The sequence below is a fragment of the Chiloscyllium punctatum genome, chromosome 5, assembly GCF_047496795.1.
Source record: "Chiloscyllium punctatum isolate Juve2018m chromosome 5, sChiPun1.3, whole genome shotgun sequence".
Classification (NCBI taxonomy): Eukaryota; Metazoa; Chordata; class Chondrichthyes; order Orectolobiformes; family Hemiscylliidae; genus Chiloscyllium; species Chiloscyllium punctatum.
In genome coordinates, this window is record NC_092743.1 from 101,641,984 (window position 1) to 101,667,890 (window position 25,907).

At 39.7% G+C, this 25,907-nt stretch overlaps 1 protein-coding gene across 3 annotated transcripts in view; it reads left to right on the plus strand.

Moving 5' to 3' along the window:
• The first annotated feature begins 13,218 nt into the window (after nt 1–13,218).
• The window catches only part of znf516 (zinc finger protein 516), a 156,321-nt gene continuing 143,632 nt past the window's right edge, over nt 13,219–25,907 (plus strand). The window contains exons 1-2 of one of the 3 annotated variants that reach the window (XM_072570869.1): nt 13,219–13,472; nt 18,102–18,258. The gene's annotated coding sequence lies outside the window, so the exon portion shown is untranslated. Of the gene's footprint in view, nt 13,473–13,656; nt 13,838–18,101; nt 18,259–25,907 lie in introns of those variants that run through there. The other 2 variants (XM_072570870.1, XM_072570873.1) reach the window with 2 other exon arrangements.

Here is a 25,907-nt window from a genome sequence, read left to right on the forward strand (position 1 = left end):
CGTTCTCACTAAACGAAATAAATTAGAAGTAACTTTCAAGACTATCAATAATACTCTTCCTGGCAGAATATTCACTAAAGAGGAGGAAAACAATAACAAACTGCCATTCCTAGGTGTTGCAGTAGAGCAAACAGCCAATGGGGAACAACACATACTGACCAAATACTGAACTACAGAAGCAATCATCCCAACGCCCACAAACAAAGCTGCATTAAAACGTTATTTCAACGCATCACAACACACTGTAGCACACAGGAACTACGCAGAGCAGAGGAAAATCAGTGTATTAAAAAAGAACAGGTACCCAATAAACACAGCCCGCTGATTTCTTAGCAACAAACCCCAACCAGCAGACAAATCACATCCAGAAACCCTCGCCACTCTCCCTACATCAACGATATCTCAGAAATGACTGCCAGACTACTCAGACCTCTTGGCATCATGGTAGCCCACAAACCCACCAACACACTAAAACAGCAGCTAATGAACTTGAAAGACCCTATAAAGACAACAAGCAAAATTAATGTCATTTACGAAATACCTTGCAAGAACTGCAACAAACACTACATTGGACAAACAGGCAGAAAACTAGCCACCAGGAAACATGAACATCAACTAGCCACAAATAGACATTACCCACTCACACTAGTATCCTTACACACAGATGAGGAAGGACATCACTATACCTGGGACAACACATCCATCCTAGGACAAGCCAAACAGAGACATGCATGAGAATTCCTAGAAGCATGGCATTCCAACCATAAATCTATCAACAAACACATTGATTTGGATCCCATTTACCACCCCCTGAGAAAAAGAACAGGAAATGATATTGCCACAGGAAATTATGTCACCACAGGAAATGACATCAACAACTTAAGGAAACCTAAACACATAAATAGAAAGTGGGCCATGCTACCAGCACTTCATCTGGAGGCTCACTGATAATATTATCTAATATGGCGACAAAACATCTGAAAAGGAACATTCCAGCTCAGTGAGCAAACCAACATCCACAAAGAATCACTGAGCTCTCTAACATGCTGCAGTCACAGTGCAAGCCCCAAGGGTATGGCTAACACTGCTTCTGGTTGTCTATATGGATGTGATCCTTGATTATATGAAACCAGAATCTTCATTGACCACACCTTCCAGTGTCCAACCCAATACTGTGTTAGGCAGGAGACCAAGATTCTCAGTGGAGGAGCAACCAAAACATTCTTCCAGATGCTTGCCTTGCAATGTGCTCTCGACTGCAGTCACAATTCCTCATGAGGCACTTTTATGAATCAAAGCATTCTCATTCTCTCAGTGAGCAGCTGGTTTGAGACCTCTAGCAGAACATCACAAGGATCTGTACCCATGATCCTGGCAGGACTCATGACTCTTGCCCTGGGCACTCCACTCTACAAACTTTATTCCAAACAGGCACAAAGACAAGCCATGCCACCATCAGAAACATTGTCAAGCAATCAGTTCATTTGATCAACTTTTACCTCGGGTTGGAGAGTTCAAAATTAGAGGGCGTAATTTTAAGGTGAGAGGAGAAAGATTTAAAAGGGACCTAAGGGGCAACTTTTTCACACAGAGAGTGGTTCACACATGGAATGAACTGTCAGAGGAAGTGGTAGATGCAGGTTCAGTTCTAACATTTAAAAGACATTTGGACAGGCAAATGAATAGGAAGAGTTTGGAAGGCTATGGGGAAAATGCAGGCAAATGGGATTAGTTTAGTTTAGGAAACTTGGTCGACACGGACAAGTTGGACCAAAGGATCAGTTCTGATGCTGTACGACTCTATGTCTCAAGTAATGTTACTGCTGCCAGGACAGTCCCCAACAAGTTTTACAGTGTAGTGCTAAGCATGTTTACAGGCACGTGGTTTTCTTTGCATACTGCACAACTCCACCATTATGAGTGAACAGTAGTTACTTCCATCTGAGCAACAACACATGGTTGAGGATTCTTGCTGCTGATTAAATGTAATCATCAAGAAGCTTCAGCTTAAGTATTTCAAGCTTCCACACATAATAGCTTCATGTTTCTTTTTTCAGGTACTGAGAGACCTGTCTCGTAATTCCACAATATTCTTTTCAAATGAATTCTCCTGGTCACAAAACTTTTCACAAGTGAAGTTGATCAATGCCTCAAAATCTGATCTCCAAATTAACATGCTGTACAAAGAAGGGTTTGCATTTATCTACCTTCCATAACCTCCAGATGTCGCAAAACACATTTCAGCCAAAGAGGTATGTCTGAAGATTAATCACTGCTTTAATGTAGGAAAACCCAGCAGTCAATTTGTGACAAGGAAGACCCCACAAATAGATTACATTGACTTAAAGGAATATAGGAATGATAAAGGAATGGGTGAGGCTCTTATGGGATTGCAAAACAAGACTGGGATTTTTGAGATTGAAGCAATACTAAACCAGGGACCAATGTAGGTCAGTGAGCACATGAGTGAACACGGCTTGATGTGAGTAAAGATGATGAAGATAATGATGACCTAGAATGTGGTCCTTCAATTTTACTGCAGTTTGTTTTTGAAAGTTACTATTAAAGTGTTGGGATAAAATATCCTGAATTAAAGAAGTTAGATTTAGGTTATTTTATTCATTTTTCTCAAACAATATAATGATGAGTGTATGGTTGTTGTTCAAAATTATGAATGGTTTTGGTACAGTAGTTAGGACAAAACTGTTTCCACTGGTAGGAGGGTAGGTAACTAAAAGACACAGACTTAGCATATTTGGCAAAAAAAAACTGGTGGCAAAATGAGGATAAATTTATTTATGCAGCAAGTTGTTATGATCAGGAATGTTCTGTGTGAAAGGGCGATGGTTGCAGTTTCAATGGTAGCTTTTAAAAGGGATCTGGATAAGTATTTGAAGGGGAAGAAATGCATGTCTATAGGGATAGAACTGGGAATGGAATGAATGAGGTAGCTATTTCAAAGCAAGCCATTACAGCCACAATGATCCAAGTGACTTTTCTCTATGTTCTATGGATTTTCTTTTGACATCCACGACATGTAGCAAGTTGTAATTTGTGGAGTATAACTGTCCCCATAGAGGATGAAGTCAACTCAGTCACTTCATGTGCACTCTGAATGTGTGCCTTTTCTGATAGTTTATTTCATAGCCATATTTAAAGTCAAACAGCCAAGGACAAAGCTCTCTGCGAATTCTGCTCCAAATCTGCTCTTTTGGCTGCTGGCTGAGATGACAGGCAAGACATTTGCAACCATGCATTTTTTTTCCATTTGACTTTAAACATTTATCACATGGATACGTCAATGATGTGATCATGCTATTGTGCCACCAATCCTGCCTTTGTATAGACCTCTATTTAAAGAGCTTTGAAAATAGCATCTTGCAAGATATTTTGGAAAAAGGACAAGGTCCCCTTGAATATTAACTGTGCTTTTCTGGCAGTCTACAGTCATTTTTTATTATATACATAGCATATATACACACACATCCATCAAATCTCACTTATCATCAGACATAAAAAGAAATAACATTTCAAGGAGATTTCTTGGCTGCAGGAGTAAGTACATTGAGGATAGGAAAGAATGACAATCGTTACTTGTTCCTCCAGAATCAGCTCTCTCCCCCTCACCCGAATGTAATGCATTTCAATTTCCAGTAACAAGAAGCCCACTCAGTTATTCAACTGAGAGGAATTTCACTTATTAAAAGCTGCTAAACAGCTTTGATTTAACTGCTGTCTTTGTTCTGAGCATGTTTGATTCCAACAATTTTTGTTTTCATGGGGAGGATATGAACAGCTAGTGAGTTCGTACTGGATTTCCCAAATGGTCTTATATATTAATTAGATTACAGCTGGTAGGCTGTAAATGGTTGTTAATGCATAATGGTTGCCTCTGGGCCTAGAAGTGAACGTCCTGTATTTATTTTTATTTCCAGAAAATATTGATTGCTGCCTCTCCCTCCCACTCGTGACTGACTCAGTGTAAATCTACATAGCCTGAAGCTTAATTGGTCTAACCTGTGGAATTTGCAATGCAGAACAGTGGATTGGTGAGGATATGGAAAAATAAGTATTCTACTTTAATGTCATCATAACAAGCCAGCACACACAAAATTTAATGTAATGCAGTGGCATTTGGTATCTTTAAATGATTTAAATACCAGTGTTTGAACTGCTTGCAGGAAAACAGATTACAAGATAAGCATCTGTTAACTCGAGTGCCTATCTCATGACGAAAAATAGGTCACTTCTAAGGAAACACGGTTGTAGAATGAGTAGCTCTGTATTAACTAATAGATTTAAAATTTAATGAGCTCCAGTGCTGTCTAGAGCCACTCTCAATGTTTGATTTTGAGGTATTTGTTGTTTTTTTATGCCTGTGTGTATTTAAACAAGCCTTCAGGGGATTTAATAAAGGCCAAGTACCTTGCCTCGTAATGAGTCACTCAAGCAGTGAAGTTCCTGTTCTAAGCAGTGTATTTACTTGGCATTATTGAAAATAGGTGGTCTTTTCTTTTTGTTTTTAATTAGCAAACTAATCTCTGAGAGTAGATTAGAGCACTGCAGGATACTGAGGTCCTCTGCTAATAAATTTTTTCATTTTTTTATGCTGAGCCTGCAAGATGGTGGGCCTGACTACGGTACAAAATCCCAACACAAAGGGATTATACACTCAAATGCACTTAGCACAATTTAATAGGGAAAGAGGCCAGAGTCTGTGCAAGGGCATAGATAGCAGACAAATTCTTGTGTGTATAAAAAATACATACCCCAATAGTACACGATATATTTCAGTACTGCCCATAGTTGGAGGAAGCTGTCATAAGCTGTACATTTTTTCCCCCATCTTCAAAACAAAACATTGGAAAGGCGTGGTGGGGAAACAAAGAATTCTTACAACTGGAAAAGGAATCATTCAATGATAACATTGTCTGAACAAATCAAACCAGATCTTGGTGACATGTTCTTTAGTTTGACAGTCAGCTCTCTGCCTTCATGCGGCAGCTTTATATTGTTGTATGCTGGCTGAATTATTGAGAAACCAGAGAGTGAAGGCCAGGGCAAAAATTCCCTAAAAGCAATCCATTTTTATTTAGGAGTCTGCCAACCAGCTCATCGTACATATTTAGACAACTAATTATAAAAGCAGTGACTAATCTGTTCCAGTATAACTCTATTTTAAAATGTAAGTGACTGAAAACTTTTTCCAGAACTCTAGAAAATCTATTCAAATACATGTGCAAATGATTAAATTTTAATAATTAAAAAATGACTAAAAAGAAATTTGAGCTGTTAAATTTATAGCAATTATAAAAACATCCAGGCTAGAATATGAAAAATGTAAGTTAATCAGTTTTCTTTCTGTTGTAGAAATAAGCACTTTACTGTATTTAGAATAATGATAAACTCCACTATTTTTTTAAATTCACCATCAAACAGAATAGGCTTTGAAGGAAAACTGGTTGGAAAACAGGCCTGAACTCAATCATATTTACCACCTTCCATATTGACTTCGTCAGTGGCCATTTTATCATTCGCCAATATTATTAACATCTAAAGTCTGAGTCATATTTTCATAAATGTTCTTATGTTGTCTAAGTATAAGCTTATGACTCATAAACCCAACTCACTTACTGGATTCTTTTGGATGACGTGACCACAAGTCAAGGTATAATTTATGCCAAGGATTGCTAATGTTCCAGGATTGTCCTGAAAACCTAATTTCCACATTACTGTGAGCAGCAGCTCAGAGCCAGTTCATGTGGGGCAGGGGTGATGGTGATGCACCAATTAAATAAGATAGTGTTTTTGAAAATATTTTGTTTGAGTGTATTCTTTTGTTCATAAGATATGAGCATTCCTGGCTATGCCAGGAACATCCATTCCTAATTAACCTTGAAAAGGAGGTGGTGAACTACCTTCTTGAATATCCGCAGTCCATATCGTACAATCACATAACTTTTAGGGAACGACTCACTCAATTTTGTATGTGAAAAATGGTGATATAATTCCAAGTCAGCATGGTCGGTGACTTGGATGGAACTTATATTTGGTGATGCTTCCACGTACATATTTCCTTTGTCCTTCTAAAGTGGTGGAGTTTGCGGGTTTCTCCCCTTTCTTCTCAAGTAGTCTCTCAGGATTAAGGATGAGTTGCTTCCACTCAGTTTGGGAAGGGCGGTCAACAATGACTGACGAGTTCAATGTACGATCTGTAAAATCTGAAACATGCAGGACATTTGGTGCTTGATGGGTTGGGTAGATAACATGTTTCTGTGTATTCTCTGATGCCTCAGCTGTGTCATTCCAATCATGTTTCTCAATATGTTTGGTCCCTTCCTGAATAAATTTTTTTCAGTTTGGTTAGTCGCAAGCCAGAAATTGATGGGAACCTCTTCAGGGACACTTTCATGACATTTCTGTGGTCCTCCTCATGATCAAGGTCCAAGTAGAACACAGCCATAAAGTCTGGTGTCAGGCATGTGAGAGACCTGATTCACACAACCACAGTTGATTTTGAGCAATTTGGAAGGCACTTTTGAAGGATCCTTTGTGCAGCTTGTAAACAATATGTACCACTGCCATTGATTGTCAGTGATGAAAGGAGCGAGGGTTAGAGATAACAGATGTGGTGCTGATCAAGTGGGCTGCTTTGTCCTGGGTGGTGGTCAGCTTCTTGAGGGTTGTTGGAACTGCATTTACTAGGCAAGTGTGGTATATTATTCTCTGATGTTCCTGTGCTTTGTGGATGGGGTCAGGAGGTGAGATACTCACTGAAAAATTCCCAGACTCTGACCTACTCTTGTATCTACAGCATTCAATTATTTTTTTAATAAATGTATTGGTGATGAAAGAATTAATCTGATTTGTAAACAGTTTAAGATTGATCTAACTGGGACAAAAAGGAATCCCCTTCCAAATGGCATCGGCAGACAATGCATCTGATAAATGGACAATGGTGTGATGTGTGAGGAGCAAGTGGTTTGAAATACTATTTCAAAGGAATATTTCAGAGTTGACAACCTGCTTTTATCCCAGCACAACACGTACGATGTATTCCATGGTGTATTCATAATCTGTTAAGTCTTTAGGAATAGATGCCTGTTACAGAGAAGCTATCATTTAGAATGAGGAACATAAAGATCCTTGCTTCTCTCAATTGGCCTTGTCAGATACTGGGCAAAATTCCCCTGTGTGAATGATTTATGGTTTCTGCTAACCAAGATGAAAATCCCTCTGCATATGCTTAATTAGATCATCTTGGCCAGAATGCAAATTTGTGTGTTTAAAAGAATGTGTTAACATCACTTGCCTAGAGAGAGCAATGGCCAAGGTACACTCTCACTTTTGATCTCAGTATGGTGTTTTCTGCTGGAATTGCACATTGAAGTGTTTCTGGTGAGAATCTACTGTACCTATTTCAATTATTGCATACACTGTCTCTGTGGGAAGTAACTCATTAATCCTAGACTGCAAAATGCAGCCCAGGAACGAGTCACTAATTAGCAGATGGTAAAAGATATAACTGGACCCTAACCTTTGCGTGTTTATAAGCTTTTATTTACAGAAACACTGTTTTAAAATATATCATGAAATCCAACAATCACAGTTTTATTATGTTCCTATATGTTGAAGGTCAAGTGAATCCCCCAGTCCAGCAATTGTATAAAATTAAACTCTCAGTTAACATACAGTTGGCAGTTAGGACCATAGTCATTAACAAAAAAATGGCATAAAAGATCCTTTTTTAGGTCTGAATCCCCCTGCAACAGATGTATTTCTAGCAACAAAAAACATTTATTTTGTCAATCTAAGCTAAGATTATTTAAAGTGATAAACTCAGTTCTATTTAAATATCAACTTGGTTTGAGAGGACATTATAAGACTGCAATCTACAACGTAATTACAATTAACAAGTTGGTGCATATGACAAAACATTTTGTCTGAGTGCCGTTAAATTAAAAAGAGATACTGGAAAAAATAGCAAGAGTAATCTTGAAGTTAACATTCTTAAGACTGGCTATGTTTTGTAAACAAGTCACTGCATGCTTCTCATTATTAGAATCAAGCATTTCAGCATGAATGTGTGTGCTGCATAATTTGTACACAATATTCAAATCTTGAAAAATGCTTTACTCTCCTATCCAATCTTTCCATGGGTTAGATTCATATTCAGAAATGCATCACTGGTGCTGGCAAGCCACAACCATCATGTACTTTCAATCAGCAAGTACAGAGTTCAGATATAATTAACCCTTTAAAAGTATGATGAATGAAAACTGTACTAATGAGGCACTCTAATGATGCTCAGTTCGATAATTATCTCTAATTAATTATAAGTTATTCCCCAAATAACCTTATCTTGGAAAAATAAATTGTTTTTAGTATATAAAATCCATAACATTTGAATATGTTGAAAAAAGTGGTCCTGATCTGGCACCTACTTCTTTTATGAATTATTTTTAACATATTATTTGCTTACTAACCTTTATGTTGTGTGTAACATATTGGAATTATTTTGTCAGCTTTGTTGCGATATATTGTGAAGCAGTTCAAACATCAAAATTGTTCCTTTAACATACATACTCTATTCTAAGCACTCTGCAGACCCTTATTTGGAGTGGGACCCTACTGTCACATGCTGATTCTCTCCCTTGCTGAATAATTGTTAAGTGTTTGATTGTTTACCATGACTAGTTGCAGGAAAACAAGAATTAACTTGCACAGTTCTCTATCATGAAAACCATCTTATTGTTTGTATAGCTGTATCCATTTCTGTGAATAAAGATAATTATATTGCCTTCAGATGCACAAATAGTGCTTTGAAGTTGCCTTGTAATTAATGGAAATGCCACAGATCTCATAAAATTATGTCTGCTGATGCTGAATTTTATGTGTACATCCAGGTGCATGTCAAAACAAGGCTTCTATTATATCTGTTCTAAGTCTTGAACCACATTCTGGCTAACTCATTTGAAAAACCCAAATGGCATGGTAGCTTAATGCAGTTATTTTGACTATCTATGATGGTACTATCCATGTGGGGCCCTTTGTTTCTAAATGAAATTTCAGAAGATGATGCAAATCAACTGGTAAGAAATAAATTCTGTGTACATTGTTCCAGTCGGGACGCCAAGTAGCTAATGCTAAATTACAGAGGATTAAGCATAATTCAGCAAATTAAAACACACACCAGTTATGGTGCCACATTGTAAATCATTCTTTACACTTCTCCAGCAATCTAATTTTCACATGAGTTCCAAACTTCATCCTGATCAGCAATGCTAACAGCTATACAGAAGAAAGGTAGAGGAAGGCAAACTCTCTGGTGGGAATAATGTACTACAATCTACTTAGGGAGTCCAAGTTCCTTTGGCAAAATGCACTTTTACATATATGTTGCAATTTGAAGCTATGGATAGTGGAAGTAGAGTTCAAATATTCTTTTCAGCAAATGGTTGACCACTTACTTCCTGACATTGATGCTTATGGAAATGATTTGCAAATCGATAATCAACCTGTATAGCAACGTTATAAAATGCTTATTCCTCGGCTATCAAGTCCTGAGTAGGACTCAAACTCTGAGCTCCTGGACCAAAGGCAGGGATACTATCCACTTCGCTGCAAGATCTCTCAACCTCTTGGAAATCTATTAACTTCTTAGCCCATGGCTCTCATATGGCTTCTAGTGGCAAACTTAAGAATTACATTGGTAGAAGCTGGAAAGAAGATCTTCTTTCAGCTAGACAATCATGTATGATGGGAGGGAGAGCTGAAGAAAAGCGAAGTGAGCTTTGAGATGCCACAATGGAAGATGGTAGAATAAAACCACTCAAATTTCAAGGAAGATTTGGGGAGGAAGTGGTTGCAAAAGTTGGAAAATTCAAAATGTTGTCAAACCACAATCAAAATAGAGATTAGATTAGATTCCCTACAGTGTGGAAACAGGCCCTTCGGCCCAACAAGTCCACACCGACCCTCCAAAGAGCAACCCCCCCCATGCACCTAATATTATGGGCAATTTAGCATGACCAATTCACCTGACCTGCACATCTTTGGACTGTGGGAGGAAACCCACGCAGACACAGGGAGAATGTGCAAACTCCACACAGACAGTTGCCCCAGGCACGAATTGAACCCAGGTCCCTAGCACTGAGAGGCAGCAGTGCTAACCGCTGAGCCACTGTGATAATTTCAAATAATTGGCAAAAGGCAAGCCTTGAATTTAATCATATAGCATCAAAAACTAAATGGTAGAGTTAAGTCAATTTGTGTCGAGCTGAATGGCGGAAATGCTGTTCAATGGGTTTTTACGAGTCCTCCAATGTAATATTTAAATGTTCTCCATAGTTCATGTCTAACTCGATAACAGGTCCAGATGAACTTTGCTGAAAGTGTGTCAAACTGGAAAAAATATTAAAATTCAATTGACAATAAATAGGCATAAATAGTTGTTTAATAGACCAGAGACCATGTTTAGGGCTTTAGTATCAAATTTCAACATTAGTACACATTGTAATGAATTTCTTTTGCTATATCTATTTGATCTATGTAAAGGCAGTAACTCTGAATTGTAATATTCAGGGAATCAAGTATTCCAACACATAGCTACACTCAAATCTGCCTAGGAATAAGGATAGAGTTTGTTGCGTTATTTTCAGTTGGTCAATCAAAATAGTTCAAGAGCTGCTGAAGAGTAGTTCAGAGAACACGGGCAGTAAGTAGTGGGGTACAGGAAGGCAGGCAGATTATGTTTTAACTATGCTGTTGCTCAGCTGGACTGCTGAGAAGGCAATCGAGCTACACTGATTTTGTGTGTTGGGGCTCAAAAGAAGAAGTACCAAGAATAGTTGAATAATTCTGTGCAATTATGGTTCAAGAAGGGATTATTTGAGTTGCTTAATGCAGCTGAATAAATGAGTTGGAGCTGCCAGTGTTGGACTGGGGTGGACGAAGTTAAAAATCACACAACACCAGGTTACAGTCCAACAGATTTATTTAGAAGCACTAGGTTTCGGAGCACTGCCTCTTCAACAGGTGGTTAACTGGATATAAATACAGGGTAGTATGAGGTAGGTAAATCCAGCTATTGGTGAAAAGCTGGAATCCTGCTCATGAGTAAATTCTGGAATGCAGTTTCCAGAATTGAGAGGAGCATTGTCTCAGGAAAGGAGGCTAATCAACTAGAACATGAACACTCAGTGAAATAGTCCATAACTAAACTATTTTTGAAAGAGGTTTAAGGCCCGATTGTCAAAAACCCTTAGAAAATCCTTTGGAATCCCTTGTGAATTTTAATGAAATTTGATATCCCACTGTCTCACTGGCATCTGAGTGTGGGCACTGGGGTCAAATGGCTGAAAATTCTGTCTTGATCGTATTTACTATTTGATAAGCTCTGTGGGGTGTTCAATAACAGTTTCTTCCCCACATTTGCCTCAGATTACGTGAAGTAGATTGTATTACTGTTCTATAAAGCACATAGTTTGTTCAAAAGTGTGGAATCTTGTGGCTTTGTTCTCTTAGAAAATCCCTGGAATCTTACACTTTGACTACTTTAAAAAAGCATGACTGGTCCTTAGCTGGATCCTAACATAAATTTGGTGTTCTGGTATGGAATCATAACAATATTGCCCTAATATAAACCATACATTTTATGGACTTTAGTTAGAATATTATAATCCAGTGACAGCTAATATTCTCCAACACTATCATTGTTAAACAGATGCTAATTTTGTACTCAGTTTATTTCCTATGCAGTAGGGTGCTAATCAAACACAATCTTAGTTCATTGCAACTACAACAGAATTTAATGCAATCCTCGGCACTTAATTTTGTACAACAAAAATATTAACATTCTGCATCTCCTGCTTGGTGTAAAAGGAAATCAAGACCATGAGGAATTGTGATTAAGGTCAAGAATCACAAATTTGAGGTGGACATTTGTAATTAAGTCATCATCTTATTGTTGTATAGAAACATAGAGGGAGATGATTTGGCTTCACCCAAAGTGCTGGTGCAAATTCTTTGCAAGAACTATCAGTTTGTTTCATCAGGATCACAGTCTAAGAACATAAGGTATAAGAATATTAGGATTTAGGCCCAGATGAGGTGTAAGTTCTTCACCTAGAGCGTGGTTAATCTATGGAATTCTCTGTCACACCAAGCAGTGAAGGCCAGAAATTGAATATTTTCAAGAAGGAGATAGATATAGTTCTTATGTTTAAAGGAAACCAAAGGGTATGGGGAGAAAGCAAGTAAGGCCACAGTGGACCCGTCTCTCATTAGCGAGAGGCATCCGGTGGTGGGTTTAACCTGAGGGACACCATGACTCAGGTGAGGGGCAAGGTGAAGAAGGCAGGAACTTTGTGATAAACTTAGCCAGAATTGGAACTGAATCCACACGGTTTATATCACTCTACAGTACAATCTAACCAACTGAGCTATCCAAAACTCTGACAAAAGTAGAAAGAGGATGCTGAGAAGGATGACCAACCATGGTCATACTGAATGCTGGAGCAGGCTTGAAAGACTGAATTACCTATTCCTGTTCCTATTTTCTATCTTTCTTTGTTTCAAGGTGTATATCTCTGACTGCTCATTGCACGTTTCCCTGCAATTTCTTTTGTTTTCCAAATCATATCCCTTTTTGAGATTTCCTATTAAATCAGCTTCCACTATTCATTGAGACAGTATTTACGATCACATTTGAATGGAAATTGCCTATGTAAACATGTAACAATGTAATTATACTCTCCTACCTATAGCTATTATAGATATGGCAATAGGAATTAATGATGAGAACAATAACAGAAATAACAGGCAGAGTAAAATGTTCCATGTATCCTTCATAATCTTAATGCTCTCCGTTTTGATATGGATTTATGACTATATTTCACCTTCATAACGCTTAAATTTATTTTAATACATTTTAAAAAGTGCAAGCTTTTGTTTTTCAGAAGCAAAAAGTACAACTCGCATTATATTATTGAATCAATGGATTTGCAGTTTTAGTAAATTAATTTGGGGTTTAGTAGCATTAGTACAATTGCTAAAGGGTAATTTGAGAGAGAAAAAAAATTGCTGTCTGATACATAGCTGCGTTTCTGAATTGTTAATATTGATAGTCAGCGATCAGTACAGTGGAGGAGGCGTGACTACACTGAACAAATTGAGCTTGACTCATATTCCCCTATCACTCCTCTGCCTGGTTGCAGCATACGTCAGTAATTTAATGCAAGAAATTAAACAACAGGGGAAATATTGTAGAGTAATGTAATCGTCAACTTGTAACCTTCTCCCCACTAGGCACATACTGTGCAACCGCTGTTTGCTTTTTATTGATAGCATCTTATACCAACAGAACTGAACACAAACAAGCTACAAAGTTAATTCAAGTCAACGGAACCCAAGGCGTGTTTTTTTTCTGTCTCTCTGCATTGGTATATTTGTTCCTAATAAAAGGCGCTTCGGTAAGTTGGCGGTTTCTGCAAAAAGCAACGTTTAGTATTTTTATTAGGCTCGTGTATAAAACGATTATAAACGATTACGAGGTGCATCTATGTGAAGTGTCACGCAAACTGCTTACGTCTTTGCAAATGATGCACACACACATACACGCAGAACCAGCTTAATACTCGCAAGTTGCATTTTTAAAAATAAATATCACAATACACGGAGCTGGGTGATTGGTTGACCAGAGATACATTCTTACCATAAACCGTAAAAAGAGATTTCGTTTCTCAAGAGACTGTTGCATATTTAGCGAAGCGGATTGTTTTGTTGTTGCAATGGGGAGTGAATTTATACAAGCGGTTTTGAGGAAACGAACTGCTCTGTAAGTATAATGTAAAGGGGGGGGGGGGGAATGCATCGAGAGCTCTGTGTTTGTATGTATGTACGAGACAGAGAAAGGAAATTGGATACCGATATCGGTCCCTTACCCTTCTGGGTGTGGAGCGTTAGTTAATTTGCTCTGGCATGTCTGTTGGAGATTTGAAGGGACAGGGATCACTGTGTATGTATGTGTATATTTCCTTAGATACAGCGTTCCCTCTCTTACTGTTGTAAATAGCTTCAGAAAACACCGTCGTCCGGAGCTGAGCTGTTTTGTTACCGCTTATGCCTTGGGTGCACGCACACAGGGCTCAAGGTGGCAACATCTGGATACATATTAAATCACTTGGAGATTTCAAAAATATGTATTTTTTCAATGTTGCAATTTAAAAAATAAAACATTGCGACGGAGCTGGGAGCGAGACAGAAGGAAACAATCTCTGATTCACCCATTGCATTTGTCTTGTGTAATATGTTGTGCAAAGAAAATTACACATCGCGTTCAATAATGCTTAACAGACCTTGTATAAAGTTACATTTTTTTTCGTGGGGGATGGCGTTTACCCTTAAGATTTGCATGTAACAGCTTCCCCGCCCACCCGTCACGTACATTGAGTGGAGTACATGAAATTATTCTCTGAGGGGCACAGCTAAAATTGTTGGAGCAGTAAACCTGTACTGGTAGGGAAACTATAATATTCAACTTACACTCAGCCTCAAGTTTGTACCACCCACTCTGACCTCTTCTGGATGTCAGTTAACGTGCAAGGCTTTCACTTTTATTTATGGTAAGGTGCACCAGTAACTGAACTCAGAATGAATTATTTGGCCTGAATTTGAATAAAGAGATTTAAATAAATGTCTATTCATAAATAGACAGAAGGTAATTCCTAAACCTTTAGTATATTCATCATGTCAAGAGATGGGGGAGAATGCATGTTAAATTCTCACGTGGGGGGACAAGCCTAAAACAGCAAGGTGTAGCAGTTTACATTGGACTTCATCATTGCCCTTGAGCTATGTGTGGGTTGTAGTGACATTAAGAAGAACCTTGTACATGTAGATTTGCTCTCTTGAATTATGCTTGAAAAGACACATGTCAACATGATGCTGTGCAACACTTTGGGTTAGTGTTAGGGCCTTACATAGTGCTGGTTGGAGGTTGGCTTTGAGCCAGTTGCTTTGAATGCCAATTGTATTTCAAATCTTGAAAATAACATTATTTTATAAGAACTGGAACAGATTTGCTAAAAGACATATGTTTCTTATTCACAGTATACTCAAAGAGACAAATTAAACAACACAATCTGTCTTAATGTGTTGCTAATGCCATTTAATGTGAATGTGGAGTATCAGAATGTGGAGTAAAACTCAGGCATGAAGTTACCAAACTGACTGTGTGCCAAAAGGGATCTAAATTAAACCCAAATCATCTAAAGTACAGAATTTCACTTGTAATCTTCCAGAAATAATTCTCATTTCCATTCATCAGCAATATAGAAGAGTAGAGGGGGAATTTGTTCTTTACACCGAAAATGACCCTTTGCTGATACTGCTGATACCCATACACCATCCCTTGCTGAGATTCTTGCTGATTCACACTGGGGCATAGGATTATGAATAATGAGCTGTTGTCAGTCATTTATTTGATGAAATCAAACATCACACAACACTGGCTTATAGTCCAACAGATTTATTTGAAAGCACAAGCTTTCAGAGTGCTGCTCCTTCTTCATGTGCTGGTGAGGGAGGATATATTACACACAATGTATCAGTTCAAAGGGTCATACAACTGATGTGAACTTATTGAACACAACTAGATGGTTGTTAAGTCTTTAATCAGTTAGAATCTCCACATTTATTTGATGCACTTTGGTATTAATACCTATTTAGACGCACACAACATCCATCATCTCTACTTCATTTTAGCTCACTTCTAAGGATGCTGGGACAGATGAGCGTTCCATATTGTAGTCTATCACAGGATAGTCCAGCACAACAGGAAACCATTCACCCCATCCAGTCGCTGCTGACCTTTTTGAAGTTCAATCCTATTAGTCATCCCTCACTTTTAACCTACATGAGTGTTCAAAGCATCCTGCCTTGCTTTGCACTTACGCACTTTGGTCCCTCAGCCAGAAATACCACACCAACTGCTGTATTTCTTTGATGTTTGGAACAGGCACAAAGCCAGGAAGCTTATCATGGTTGTTAGCTGGCCTCAGTCAAGTCAAGATTGATAGCCATCACTCAAGGGGTCCTGCTATACTAAGCATTACACAGTCCAGTAGCAGTATTGTTGCTTGAATACGGTCAGTCAGCTGCTCAGAGCAGTCAAAGTCAGGATCCTCTCTTCATGAGGTGTGAGGAGCGAAATGTCAGGCAGTACACTATGCATCTTGGCTCCTTCTGTTCTGTTGTGGGATGTTTTCCTCCTGGGATGAGAGACTGGAATTAATGGAGATGAAAACGGGTGGCACAGCTGTCACTGCTGGTGGAGGTGGGAGTTGTCATGAGTGAGTGGGCAGTGCAGAGGGCATGCAGGGTTAGTGGTGTTGGGTGTTGAGATGGGTGAGAGTGAGTGAGGGAAGATGTTGCAGGCAATAGTGAGAGTGGTAGAGCATGAGCCTTGGTGGGAGGTGGGTACAGTAACAGAGGTAGAATGAATATGAGATATCTGAGAGAAGGTAATGCCACTTATGGTGGCATAGCAAAGAAGGTAATTGATCTTTTTCCCTACAGTGCTGTGAATTCCCCCAGTCGACTGAAATTGTACTGTCAGATGGCAACCTCCAGGCAAGTTTTGGTGTCATGACCTCCACTGCTGTTCCGGGGGGGGGAAGAGGAAATCCCACTTCTGCACCACCCCCCATTCCTGCAAGACTGCTAGATTCCAGCCTGCAAGGCGGGGCCCAAATATCCCTTCTCTGTCATATCTGGAGTGAGTGTCAGGAACTGTGCATGGCATCCTCTGGTGCACAATGGGTTTTCAAAGATGGCACCTGCACTAGGCATGATGATCCATACCAGGACATCCTGGGATTCCAAGTTGTTTTGGGTATAGCAGGTGATAGAAGTGGATGAGAAGGGTGAGGTTGGGGCAGGGTAGGTAGTTTGGTATGCATCAAGAGAATGCACTTGTCACCATGGAGAGAAACCCTTCATGAAATTTAGCGAAACTGATACTTAGACAAAAAAATGTAGGATTTAGCTCATAAGATTTCCCTCCTGAGGAATCTAGAATTAGGGGTTACAATATAAAGTTAAGATGTCTCCAATTTAAGACTAAATTGAGGGGAACTTTGTACTCTTAGAGGGTCCTTTGTAGTTGGAATTCTGCATCACAGAGATCAATGGACCTTGGGTCCTTGAGTATATTCAGAGCTGAGGGTAGACAGATTTCTGATTGGAGTTAAAGGTTATTGGGGTATACTGGAAAATGAAGTTAAGGCCACATCAAATCAGTGTTGATTGTATTGATTGGCAGAGCAGGGTCAACAGCTTAATGGCTGTTGAAGCTTTAGCTTGAATTTCTTATGATCTTATAAGTAACTTAATTTTGTCCAGGATTATAATTTATGAAAGATTTCCCATCATGATGGTGAAACTGACTGACCTGGCTTTTTATAACATTAGTTTAGGTTGAATAACAAGCAAGTGAGTTTAAATGGCAAAGGACTTGACTTCAATTATACATTTCAGGGCATCTGAAAATGCTACACAGACAGTGAAATACTTCTGAAGTGTCATAATGTATGGAAATAGAGCAGCTATAAATATTGGGCAGCACGCCAGAAAAATGCTCCTTCTCTTTTCTCTTCAAAGAGAGACATGGGATCTTTCATGTCCACATCAGGGCTGTCTCAGCAATGGCTCAGTTGGTAGCAATATTGACTCGTGCAGAAAGTTAAAGTCATCCTTTCGAGCTTGAGCACAAAACTCAAGGTTAACACTCCAGTGTTGTGTATTATTGCTGCCTTTTGGGTGAGATGCTGAACCAAGGCCAACTTGGGTAGGTACAGAAGATCCATGGCACTATTTTGAAGAAGGGCAGGGGAATTTTCCCAGGGCCCTGGACAATATTGATCACTCAGTCAGCACCTCAGAAAACATCTAATTTTGTCATTGTCAGCTTGCTGCTTGTGGGGTTTTTCTAAGTATAAATTAGCTGCTGAATTTTCAACAGTGACATTAAAAAGTGCTTCATTGGCTGTCTGATGGTGATGAAAAGTGGAATATAACTGCAATCTTTCTATTTTATACAGGGCAGACAGGACCTCGGCTTAATGTCTCACCTGAGAGGTGACATCTCTGATGCTCCCTCAATGGCACTATGAAATGTCAACCAAGATGACGTTCTGAGGTTTCTGGTGTGGGCATTAACCCACATATTTCACAGCAGAGACGAGAGCAGATATAAAGGTATTCCGCCTTTTTGGCGGTGTATTAAGTATCTAGTCCTTCTACTATATGTGATATGCATATAATGATATTGGCTTCCAACAACTTGTATTGATATAGCCCCTGAACTTTGTAAAAGGAGCTCCACAGGGATATTATTAAACAGAATTTGATACAAAGACGCTGAAGGAGATATTAATGAAGGCAGATGACCAAATGTTTGGTCAAAATGGTAATTCTGAAGGTCTGCTTGAAAGGACGAAAGAGAGTAGACAGACTCCAACACTTAGGCAACTATAGGCGTGACTGCCAAAATCAGGGATACTCAAAGGGCTAGAATTAGCCGCTTGGTGTTATTTGAAGAGGGTCTGGTGCTGGAGGATGTAAAAGAAATAGTGTTTGGGTAAACCATGAAAGAATTTGAAACAAGGAATGTGAATTCTAATGTTAACATGTTGCTAAATTGGGAGTCAACCTCAGCTCTTCTCCCTCTTGATTTCCCTAACCTCTTCATAACCTAACCTATGTTTCTCATCTGAACTGCTCCAAGTGTAAGGTAGTCCCACATTCTAACCACTATTTCGGTAAAGAGTTATCTCTTGAATCTCTTCTTGGATTTAGTAGTGACTATCTTATATGTGTGGCCCCTAGCTTTCGTTTCCCCTACATCATCAAGCCCTTTCATAACCTTATCAGGTTACCCTTGTTTTACCCTTCTCGAGAAATGAATGTTAGCAAGTGCAACCTTTTCGGATAAATATAACCTCTTAGCTCTCCCAGAAGGAAATAAAAATATCAAAATACTGGCGCATTTTTCCATGGAGCATTGGAGACTGAGGGGTGATCTTACAGAGGTTTATAAAATCATGAGGGAATTGGATAGGGTAAAAGGCGGGTCTTTTTCCTGGGTAGGGGGAGTCCAGAACTAGAGGTTTAGGGTGAGAGAGGAAAGATTTAAAAGGGACTTAAGGGGCAACGTTTTCATGAGGAGGGATGGTGTACGTATGGAATGAGCTGCCAGAGGAAGTGGTAAAGACTGGTAAAATTACAACATTAAAAGGGCATCTGGATGGTTATATGAATAGGAAGGGTTTAGAGGGATATGGGCCAAATGCTGGAAAATGGAATTAGATTAATTTAGGATGTCTGGTCAGCATGGACGCGTTGGACCGAAGGGTCTGTTTCTCTGCTGTACATCTCTATGACTGTATGATTTGAAATGACATACTGGACCTCCAGCATAAAATATACAAGACAAGTTGGATCTGTATTTCTCATTTGTCATTTACAGGTCTGCTCTCTGGTATCACTTTTGTAAACCTCCATTCCATTTCTGTAGTGCCCCTTGGGTGCAATGTGGAGACTAGAATAATCCAGGTTGCATAATATATTTCATTTCTGTTTTCTTAGAAATGTGGAAATTTGCTGGGTTAGGAAAACATCATGAGATCAAATCTTCCTCTTGCCTCTCAGTGTTATTAGAAATTACAAATCATTTACTTCCAGCTTGAAATTAAATCTTATTAAATCAGAAACTGATTACAGAGGAACCTCAATTATCCGGCATTCGATTAACTGAATTTCGGATTATCCGATCGAGATTGCAAGGTTGCAATGCTTGGCTAACTATGTAACCCAGCATTCGATTATCCAGCATTTGATTAACTGAACAAAATATTCCCCGCCCGTGTCCTTCGGATAATTGAGGTACCTCTGGGCTCATTCTTTAACTACTTTATGTTGATTCATGCTTCATGATATAGTGCGTCAGAAGTAACTCCCAGTCAAGGACAAAGCTGCAACTTTTAAAATGTTTTCTTGATTTACAGAACCATAATAAAATGCCCAAAATGAACCTAGAAAATAGGAGAGTGTTATTAAGAGCTGTGTTCTGATAATTATTCAGTGTGTAAGTAGGAAATGGAGTAATGTTTATTTTGTCCTTGCTTCATTCTTGGTAATCATTTCTTGATATTCCTTGCTCAAGTCACAAAGATACAGTGTCTATCACATTTTAGGGGCTATATTGTAAATTGATACTCTCCACTGAGAAGAAACTATTATTGTGGTGAGTGATTATGTGCCTTCCCTGTGGGTGATCAGTTGTGTAGATGGCTAGCTTGCGATGCGGAGTGATGCCAGCAGTGTGGGTTCAGTCATTGTACCAGTACGATGCAGACTCTGTCCACTCATTGTGTTCTATGCATATTGCTTGCTTCTCTGTCTTCGCCATTTTCCATTCTCCATGAAGACCATCCTCTGCCACCATTTATCCAGGCTGGTCATGCAGCATCTGTACAAAATGCTGGTGCGGCCGCATTTGGAGTATTGCGTGCAGTTCTGATCACTGCATTACAGTAAGGATGTGGAAGCTTTAGAAGGGGTTAAGAGGCAATTTACTGGGATGTTGTCTGGTATGGAAGGAAGGTCTTATGAGGAAAGGCTGAGGGATTTAAGGCTGTTTTTGTTAGAGAGAAGAGGTTGAGAAATGACTTAATTGAGACATATAAGATAATCAGATAGGGTGGATAGTGAGAGCCTTTTTTCCTCAAATGGTGATGGCTAGCACGATGGGACATAACTTTAAAATTGAGGGGTGATAGATATAGGACAAGAGAATAGTAGGGACATGGAACACCCTGCCTGCAACAGTAGTAGACTCACCAACTTTAAGGGCATTTAAATGGTCATTGGATAAACATATGGGTGAAAATGAAATAGTGTAGGCTTCAGATTCATTCCACAGGTTGGTGCAACATTGAGGGCCGAAGGGCCTGTACTGCGCTGTAATGACCTGTGTAATGTTCAATTTATGGTCAGTATAGCCAAACCATACACCACATCATCACTGCTAATTTGGGATCAACTAACAACACTTTTGAGCTTAGACCACTTAGAACTTTATTGCTTCTCACAGGAACACGCATCTGTACAGGATGCATCTTATTGTTCTTAGCTTCCTTTCTCACTTACTTTGTGCTTACTTTGACATGGCCAGCCTTTGGCTTGTATGGCTTTTTAACTCATGAGGAGAGGTGGCAGCTTGTCATAGTCCAGCGCAGTGTCTGTGTCAAGTTGAATGAAAGTCTTTAGTAGGGTCAAAAGGGACAGTGGTCTATCAGATGCTATCTCCACAGTGTGAAGTGGCTCATCTGTTTCCAGTCCATGGGTTAGCCACAGTCAGTCCTGCAGGTCAGGTGTAATGAACCTTGGGATTACCTGTACATCACATGGGATGCTGTAGATACATCAGGGTGGGGTTGAGTCAATTCCTTCTTCAATGAGAGAAAGGGAGGAACTGAGTCCGATGGAATTGGATGGAAAAGCAGTTCGCGGTCATACAAGAGCAGAAGAGATGGTGAGATGTCCCCATGAAGGAATAGGAAGTACAAAGGACCAGAAGAGTGAGTAATTTGGGAGGATGAGGTGGGTGAGTGCCGTTGTGTGGATTTGCGACAGCACGGTGGCTCAGTGGTTAGCACTGAGTGCAAGGGACCCTGGTTCAGTTCCACCCTTGGGCACCTGACTGAGTGAAGTTTTCTTACTCTCCCTTTGTCTGAGTGGCTTTCCTCTGGGGGCACCAGCTATCTTCCACAGCACAAAGATGGACAGGTTAGGTGGATTGGCCATGCTAAATTGCTCATGGTGTCCAGAGATGTGTGGGTTGGCTATGTGGTTACAGGCATGGGGGAGTGGGACTGGTTGGGATTTTCTTTGGAGGGTGGATGCAGACTTGATGGACTGAATGGCCTGCGCCTGCACAGTAGGGGTTCCATGATGCATGCAACAGGTGAACAGGATGCAAAGTTCAGTACTGTACTGTTCTGTATCTGTCTTATATATAGAGTCATAGAGATGTACTGCACGGAAACAGACCCATGGGTCCAACTCATCCATGCCGACCAGATATCCTAACCTAATCGAGTATCATTTTCTAGCACTTGGCCCATATCCCTCGAAACCCATTTTGTGTATTCCTTGAATTTAAACAAAAATCATGATTAGTTCAATGAGCAACTAGAATATGTTCCATACTCAGCTTCTAAAAAGAAATCTACAGTGAGCGCAGTCGGAAGTCAGATTACGAGTTGTTCTAGATCTCAGATGTTCATTTTTCAATTACAGAGCATACCTCTGTAATTAAAACTAGTTTTGATGCTTTACTAGTGTCCCAGCACCAAGGATCATAGATGTACGGATTTGCAAACCTCAGTGAACCCTCTTGCTTAATGTAAAAAAACATTGTGTTCAAATAGAAAAGCTGACTTGCATTAAAATAGGTTACATGAAGGTTATGCAGTGTAATGAAATAAATCATTAACATTGATTCAGGCTTTCTGATACAAATGTTAATTTAATAATTGTTATGAAATTTATTGGTATTTTGCACTTTATAACATTTTATAAACACTTAAACTGACAGAAATAAAATTTAATTCGGTATGGAGCTACATGCACAAAAACAGCTTACTTTAGTGAGTTGAGTGCATGCGTGAATGTTAGCCAATTTATGTGAATGTACACTTAGTACGTGAGGTACAGAGATACCTCAAACAAGACCTTTTAGGCCTTTCAGAAGCTTTGTAACGTCGTGATTGAAAGACTGATTATATTTTGCTCAAATATTCTTCAGCAATTAATGAACAATATTTCCTATTTTCTTACAAAAGAAATGAGTACAATACTTTTTCCCAAGTGATTCTGTCTCTCTTTTCTCCTCTCTTCATTCTGAGAGTTGGGCCTTGGATTTCAGTTGGATTGGTCCAAGATCATGGGTAAAGTATTTCCAGTGATTTACTATTGCTTTCTTCAAGTTAGTTAAGCAATCCTGTCAACTTTGGGCACGTTGGATGATTTACAAACTGCCAATTAACCTGTTCGGCCATGTTACAAATGCATCTTCCAACCATCTTGACATGAGAGCCAAACTCAGAGATTCTGGCCTAAATGTAGGAATGCTATAGTTTCTTTGCAAGACCTCCCACCATAAGATTAGCCAACTTCTAACAAAATCACATTAAAAGCAATGCTCAGTTTGAAGGAGAACTCCTGTACATCAATCAGAACTAGAGTGATTGGGCTGTTAAAAATTACACCAATTCAGATTGTTACACCAAAGGAAAGGATGACTGTTCACTCCCTTTAGCTTGCTCCTTCATTCACTGTGATCATGGCTAATTGATCAGGGATCACCTTCACCTACCTGCCATGGCTAAGTATCATTTTGTAACCTTGCTCAGCAAAGATTTGTTGAAGTCAAGATATAAAATTATTAATTGAAATAACATCTACTGCTTTTTTTGGGTCAGAGATTTCTACACTCTGATCTACCCTTGCACGAAAAAGTGTTTCTTCAGTTCTCTCCTAAATGACTTGACTCTGAGATCAAGGTTATGTCTCCTTGTTCATGTCTCCCACATCAGTGACAATCCCCATCTCCTTTTATCTACTCAACACTTTATTCAAAATATTAAAAGTCTTAATTAAGTTACTCTTAACTTTCTATATTCCAGTCATTATGAGGCTAGTTTATGTAAACACTGTATGCATTCAATTCCTTGGGCCCTTGATAACATTCTGGTGAAATTGAGCTGCACTCCTTCCAATTACATTCATTATCTTGGATCTCATCCCTCTCCAATCATACATTGTTGGGTTTGATTGGAGGAAACCTCATTTATGTATGCCAGTTGTTACATCAAGTGTTTCCTGATGCAGTTTTATCTGCGGCCTCAGCTTATCACACTAACCAGTGCCTTTATGGCCATAGGCTGTCTCTGTCATGTATGCATCCAAGGGAAGCAGGTCAGGCAGCATCCGAAGAGCAAGAGAATCGACGTTTCAGGCATAAGCCCTTCATCAGGAATGAAGGGCTTATGCCCAAAACGTTGATTCTCCTGTTCCTTGGATAATGCCTGACCTGCTGTGCTTTTCCAGCACTACACTCTCGACTCTGATCTCCAGCATCTGCAGTCCTCACTTTCTTCTCCCTGCATCCAAGGGAGTATGTAGATAAATGTGAAATAACCGTGTATTCTAAGCTATAATTCAAGAAGACAGTGACCATATTGTTAGCCCAGAGATGGATTGTTATGGGGCTGAATCTTACAAGGGTTTGAGTGATGTGGGCGGAATGGTGTGAGGGTGTCGTGAGGCATGTCTCAATATTGGCAGCATCCCACTGCATCTTTTGTGAATTTGCCAAGAGATAATGCTGTGTAGCATCAAGTTAGGAATTAAAGCTTGTTAAATCCCTCACTAATGCTGCAACTCACCTTATTAATGTCCGACTTTCTATCTTACCAAATGCTTCGAACAAATTGGATGTTGAGAAATCTGGCAGGGAAATTGGGTGGGCATTTCACTCATGGAACTCACTGCTTGCTCCAAAGGATCTTCATGTTGCACACAGTACACCAGTCTGTCAGGGCATACTCCATGAACACCAGCCACGCATTGGTATCCAACTGGTGCCAGACACCAAGAACCCCATCGCACGTCATCCACTTACAGGGCACTTCAGTGTTACACCTCGGGCTGCACAGGTAATTCTCATTGTAATGCTGCTGTAAAGACGCCTATGTCATGGACTAGATGAGGCTACATCCCTGAGCTCTTCACTTGGGCTGTAGGATAACTCACTCTGATTGGCACCACTTCCACAAGCACCCACTCCCTTCACCACCATTGTTCAGTCGCAGCAGTGTGAACTATCTACAAGATGCACTGCTGAAATTCACCAAGACTCTTTAGTAAGAACCTTCCAAACCCACGAGTACTTCCACCTAGAAGGACCAGGGCAGCAGTTACATAGGAACACTACCACCTGCAAGTTCCTTTGAAGCCATTCACCATCCAGACTTGGGAATATATCCTCTCCCCTTCACCGTTGTTGGGTCAAAAACCTGAAACTCTCTCCCTAATGTTATTGTGAGTCAAACCACAGCAGGTGGATTGCAGTGGTTCAAGAAGACAGCTCATTACCTCCTTCTCAAGGGGCAACTAGGGATGGACAATAAATGCTGGCCTAGCCAGTGACACACCTATCCTTTGGGTGAGTAAAAGCAAAGCAGGAAAGTTGTCATCATTGTCAACAGTCTTAACTGAAGTCTTCTCTCAGAGCACAGTAAGTCCGTATCAGCCTCTGATACCTTGGACAGTCAGTCAGCCACCTGGGCGGTCAGAATCCAAATGCTCTCCACATAAGGGTTGAGGATCCAAATGTCAACAGCACACTACTTGCCTTCTCTCTTTCTGCTCTGTTTTCTCTTCCTGGAAGGAGGTATCATGAGGTATAAAAGTGAGTGCAACAGCTCTTACTTTTGATGTCGGTGGGATGGCTGTCATTAGATAGTGCAGAGAGCATGCAGGGTTAGTGATTTTGGGGGCTGGGGTGTGTGACAGTGAGTGAAGGAAAATGTTACAGACAGTAGAGTGGTGGAGTGCAAGCCATGCTGACAGGTGCCGAGATAGAGAGTATGAATCGGTGGAATTTAATACCACAGTGCGTGGTGGGCATGTGGATACTGAATGAATTTAAGGAGAAAATAGACAGATTTTCACTTAGCTAAATTAAATGATTATGATCTAGTGGGTAGGAAAGGCCAAGCTGAGATCAGCCATGATCATGTTAAATGATGGAACAGTCTCGAGGGGCTGAATTTCTAGTT